Source organism: Thunnus maccoyii, chromosome 6 (assembly GCF_910596095.1).
Source record: "Thunnus maccoyii chromosome 6, fThuMac1.1, whole genome shotgun sequence".
Lineage (NCBI taxonomy): Eukaryota > Metazoa > Chordata > Actinopteri > Scombriformes > Scombridae > Thunnus > Thunnus maccoyii.
Genome location: NC_056538.1, coordinates 4,419,546 through 4,426,226, shown reverse-complemented (window position 1 = coordinate 4,426,226; position 6,681 = coordinate 4,419,546).

Here is a 6,681-nt window from a genome sequence, read left to right as displayed (position 1 = left end):
CACCTCTTGGCTCTCCCTCTTCAGTGTATAATGTTATATAGATATAATGCAAATTGTTATACTGTACATTTAGATATTATATATATTCTAGAGCTGCAATGATTAATCTGTCAATCAATTAGTTGATTTGACAAAAATATAATTGCAGCTATTTTGATAACAATTTAATGGTTTAGGTCCCTTTGTAAGCCAAAATGCCCAACTGGTTTCAACTTTTCAAATGTGATAATTTGCTGCTTTTTTCCTGGTCTTACATCACAGAAAACTGAATATATTTGGATTTTGGGCTGTTCAGACAAAACAAGACAGTGATGTCACAGAAGGCTCCAGGAAATTGTGATGCCATTTATCAGTGTTTTGATGTTTTATAGACCAAAAGGCAAGGCGAGGTTATTTGTATATCACATTTCAACAACAAGCAACAACAATTCAAAGTGCTTTACATAGAACATAAAAGGCATCAATACAGCACCTGTACATCATTACAAAAATGACACATACTGGAGCATCCTGGTGGCCTAAGAGTTAAAGAAAAAATACAGTTTATTTCAGCTGGATGTATTTCCTATAAGTGTGGCCATTGTGACTCTATGTGTCACGCTAACTGCTCTGTCCAGCTCCGTTAAGAGATTCCAGCAATTCACAAAAAGATGTTTATCACACACAACAACAAACATCAGGGCAAGCTGCTGAGACTCCTGCAGCTTTCCGAATTAATATGAGTCTGAACGCAAGTAAACACAGAAAATAGCTGCTTGTAGTAGCATTATGGCTAACACAGAAATCTATATCCGGGACAGCTTGTCAGCTAACTGAACCACCCTGCATATGTGCTGTGCTGGATATAGATCTCTATGCAGTCAACCAATAATGGTCGCTACAGGTAGCTAGTTTCTGTGTTTACTTTTGTTCAGACTCAGAAACAAATTTTTGAAGGGACAACAACAGCAACATCCCCGGTTTGTGTCTGGCTGGGGACCTTTGTTGTGTGTCATTCCCCATCTCTCTCTCCCCTCATTCTAATCTAATAAAGGCATAAAATTCACAAAAAAGTACTAAAAAATGGAACAACAAGAGACTGTATGAGATTATGAGGAGTCAAAGACATGGATAATTACAATTACACATATATATGAATAACAAGTCATTACAGGGACATTCATGTGCATGTAAGGTACTTATTGACAGACTGTGTGTTGTTGATGACGTGACACAGACCAGAGGTCAGGGTTAGTGAGTGAAGTTGAAAAAAGTTAAATTTTCATTAAAAACCTTGTTCTTTCCCTTTATCAAAAGAGGCTGATACACCAGAACAAATATTAGTGCATGTGTGTGAGATATGAGGACACAGTGGTGAATGTGTTGGTACATGTAGTTGTGTTGTAAAGAAATCATTAGAAAAGTGAGAAAAGAAGAATAGGAAGAGAAATAAAACAGTTGGATGAAATATAATGGAAGCTTTGGGAGGTGAGGGTTTTGGATGGGAGAGACGGAGGAGAGTAACTGGAAGAGCACAAAGGTGATATATTGTTTTGTTTGTTTGTTTTTCAGGCACCTAGACCCTCCAGAAGGGGGCATGTTTGCTGCAGGTTGTAACACCCATAGAACATTTATTACATAAAGACTCTAGATTATAGCCCTCAAATTAAAGTAATATTATACTAATAATTATCTAGTACGTATCAATAAAATACTCATGTGTACCTTTGCCAGAAAAAAGAGTACTTATATAATGATTACAATATTGCTAATGGGAGGTAAGACAGGAAAAATGTGGAAAACAGGGTAACACTGCCAATATTTATATGAGATTAGTTGTGAATAATTTATTTTGAAATTACAATAAATTCACAAAAAAATCCTTTCGGAAATTACAAAATAGAAAAAAGTTTTTAAAATAAGGAGTACTTACTATCAATATGGTTGTTGCTTGGAATAAAACGTGAGGCTAAGCCCGAGAAGAAAGGTCTACCTTATGACAGTAGCATATATGTTTACCTACCTTCACTCAGAAACTTAATTGTGGTTTATTGGACACGTAGTTTGGCTCCTTTTCATGACAGCTTTTGTGAAAGGACATTCAGGCTAATTCTGTGTGTCTATTGTCAGTACCCTGTAATTATTCTTTAAGTACTGGACAATTCAAAAAGTACTCCTATCACATAGCTGTTATCTTGTTATTCCTGTTCTTCTCCCCTTGTGCCTACCACAATGTTACATTTCATAGAGCACCCTGGATGTACATATATTTTATATCTTTATTTATATTGTAATTTGCAGGCTGTAATTTAAAGCATTACCCATGCACCTATGTGATTCATTATTATAATAATTATCAAATATTTTAATTAGGGCTGGGCAATACACCAAAAAAAAATACAATCTTGATTTTTTTTCCAAGCCTGGGGTCGCTCCACAATTTTAATAGATTTTTGTTTGGCTGCAGAATGCAGGATTGAAACATCATATTTTTAGTCGGTTGAGCAAGAATGATAAAAAACCTGCAGCATCTGCATCATTAAACATAAAATACAGGTTGTCCCACACAACTGACTGTCAGTATCAGATGCTTCAACTAAGTAGAGCCTCCAATTTAACAATTAGTTAACAGTTTCAGCGCATACAGAGTAGCTATCACTAACTGATCTGCTGCTTGTATATATCAAGCAGCAACTACCACAACTTGAGGCTGAAGCCAGAGCTGTAGTCCCTTAAAGTCCCAAAGTCCAAACTGGCTATGTGAATAATGGGCTTTTTGAAAAATATCAGCTGTGTTAAATGATTACAAACAAGATATGTTATCTTCCAGTGGTTTTAAACCATTGTACCATGTGAGCTTGAAATTTCACAATGGTAAAGTTGACTCATGTCTTTTGTTCCATGAAGTCAAATCTGTTAGGCTAGTGAGCCTATGTGTGACACACACTTGGTTTTTGCCATTTCAACACTTCCAGAGAATTTGCACTTTGTTTACAAGATCAAATGGAAATTTTTTCCTGCAGTAATACCATTGAGCTATTTCAATTAGAGAAATTGAGTATTTGAAAATGTAGAGACATAGTGCAAGAACACATCTGGTCATATTAAGCAGCACCATCCTGTAATTGGCATAATGAGACACTGCACACATTATTTCCTTCCTCTTCTCTCCCAGATGTCCGTTGCAGTGGAGAGCTGTGCATCCCTCTTATCTCTGAGTCATTAACTGATAAAAACTCCATGCAGCAGTCAGCACACATAACATCACCTCGTTACAGAAGTACAGACAGCCATAATACTGCTATTGACAAGGAAGTCAGCTCACGTAATTCACTGTAAACAGGAGGCCTGGTTCACAGGTGATGTGTTGATTTGGAAATACATGGTGTACGGAAAGTGTTAACACCCCTGCTGGATCTATTCATGTGTAAAATCCCCTTCTTTTTCCCATTGTACCTGCAGCTCTTATGATTTATTGACTCGACAAAAGGCTGCAAATAATAAAAAGTTGATTCTTAACAGTCAGGATATTTTTCAAACAGGGATAACAAAGGGTTTGAATACTTCTTGTCAGGTTGGAGGTCATACTACCACTCATGTAAGTTCACCCTTGTCATTGGAAATAGTAGTTTGACAAAATAATCTTAACACAAGGTCCACTTACTAGCTTTTTGTGCAGCTTTCACTCACAGTGTATCAAATAGCAGCTTGTGGCGTTAGCTCAGTACTAAACGGTTATTTTCATTTCGATAAGGATATCCGGGCCATGTTTCCCAGCAACAAGGAAGCACTCCTCAGCAATATTTTGTCTTTAACTTCCTGTCTCCTGTTTCACCTGTATTCTAAAATTTTTTATATATTATTAATAAATATTTCACCAGTTTTACAATATGATTTACAGCATTAAGGACTGCCATAGCTGGAAGAAAATGAGAGACTTGAGGAGCTCTCATGTACAGTGTGAGGATCAGCTGGTCATGTTATTCTGGTTAACAGTCATGATGGCTAGTCAGAATGTATTGTATTTGTGTTTGTGTGTATAACAAAAGTCATCTGAGTTAGGCCATTTGAAATATCTGCTAATACAATATTTCTTGATCCAAAACTCAATCCAGTGCTGAGTGGAGATTTATCTGGTTTCTAAATTAGTTAGTCACTATTACACTATGCAGGATTTTCTTTTGTCTTGTGAACAATCAGATCAAACACACCGTCCACACCATACATAGCTGATCATTTTGGACTTCTTACAATTTCCCAAACAAGCAGATTTAATGTGTAATTTCAGGGGCACATAAAAGATTTGACATAAAATATCAAATAATAGTTCACAAACATTTTCAGTTCCCAATGATATAAAACAGAGCAAAGTAGCAAATCCTCACATGGAGAAGCTGGAAACAACTAATGGTTGGAACTACTAACTATCAACTAATTGTTTGATAAATTACTTAGAAGATTTAATAATGATCAAAATTTTTGACAATTAATCGTCTATCAATTGACTTACTTACTCAACTCTTTCCTGCACCATCAAATTAAGAAAAAAATGTCTCCACTGATTATATAGACGTCTATGTAGTCTGGTTAAATTGTTATCACCTCAGTGGCATTCTATTTAACAGAAAAATACGCTTCCTCTATCTCAACCTGGCTGTTAGCATTACTGAACAATGTATTTCTTTATGTAATCTTGCAACTTTTAGCAAAAACAACCACAGCAAATGTAATGTTTTTAAATAGCTGACTATACAGACTGTAGTGTATAGTTGCAGAAACACTCCTGCAAAGCTAATGACAGTTTGCTAGTTATAATCAGCAAATGTTATCATGCTAGCAAACTTAGCTCAGATGGTGAACATGCTAAACAACTGAGCATTTTAACATAAAATAGAGTAATTTAGCCTGATGAAACACTGTTCAATAGCCCTACTCCTGAAGCATAATGAGTTGTTGATGCTCATTAGGCTTCCTGGAGGCAGAGAAACAATATTTAACTCTGCAGTTCCCTCCAACATATACTAGTGTAGTTACATCAGGGTGCTACAGCTGCACAGAGGATACTGGCAGATACTGGGAACATTGCGATCACCAACCCATGAAAATAAGGTTGAAAAATGAAGCAGGTTCCTGCATGTGTATGTATTTGTTTACATGAAAGAGCAACGGTATAGTGAAGCATCTATTTTGCCTAGGGGAGTAATACCTCCTAGACGTCCTGTAAATACTGAGCTATGACAGATTTAATCATGCGTATTGATACATCCAGGCTTGAAATTATATGATTTGTATGCTATTATTTTACCGCTTTGTCCTGGTTTACTTCAAGTCATTCAGAGGTGCAAGACAAGGAACTGCATGCTGAATGCCTGCAGCACTTCATGTACAGTAAAACCCAAAGTGACCAGCTCTATCTGTGTGAAGCTCTGAAACATGGTTCACTATCTTTACTTAACATATCGAGTTCTGACACTTGTCAACAGAACAAAGGGCTTTTTAAGTGTTTTGCCTCTTGAGTCACAGTCACTCAAATCCAAAAGATTTATATATATAACTGCCTCTTATACCTCTTGTACCTGCCATACAACCGTTTTTTTTTTTTTTTTTTGGTTAGGTGTGAAATTATTAGCATCAAAAGCTGCACTACCTCACCACTTGCTGTTCCTGTGTACTACTGCAGTCTCGCTACATGCCTACATGCTGTTTATCAGTCTGTAGTGATAGGAACCTGATTGCACACTATATAGAGTGATATAGGTTTGTGACTGCAGTGTGTTACTATTTAACTTGTTTTTGTGCAAATTTACCTTTGACAATATCTCTATTCAAAGCATAACAAAGTGCTTGTCATTCTTACTCAGCACATTAAATAAACAGTAAATATGCATGATCATTGTAACATTTGAAATACAGTGTTTGGATCTTTGTTTGAATGCGTGACACTAAACTGCATCCAAATCCATGTAGGCATAAATTGTGGGACTTTAATGTTTAGCTATCTCGCTGGTGTCAATGTCGTTATGAGATTCGCTGCGAGCGAAGCGAGGAAGCAATAAAAAAGTCAGATGACAGCTGTAATATAACACCAGAGACATACATTGTTTAGCCAGCCATGCCTTCAGCCATTCTCTTCTGTCCTTGAAACACAAGGCTGAGATGACTCATTTGCTTTTAGTTTTGCTCAAAGTCTTTTATACAAATGTCAGCACACCAATTTGAGTAGGAAATTGCACAATAATGTCCTTCTATGCAAAAACTTTTTTCAAAAAAATAATGATATTTTTTGGCAGGAGGCATCAAATTCTGTCATTGCCTGTCTGACTTGAGATGCCAACACTCAAATTGCTAATACAAGATGCTTTGGCATAGTCTCAGCTGTTACTTCTTTAGCGCTTTAATTTTTTATTTGTTCCAGAGAAACAGACAAAATAAAAACAGACTCTTTCCCACAAACCAGCAGTACAAAAACTCTTGCACCATAAATCAAAATGTGGAAACAATATATCCTTTTAAATTTGGATGATGAGTGGAAGCGCAGGGAGGAGTGACGGGCTGCTTCCCAGTCTCCCTTCCATGCTGCTGATGCTTCCAACCCCTAATCTTGACTGCGGATGCAAATAGTCTAAAAAACGTCCCTACCAAACATTTGCATTTAAACAAATAGATAAAGGTCATTTTGAAAAGCTGCCTCCTCATGACTGC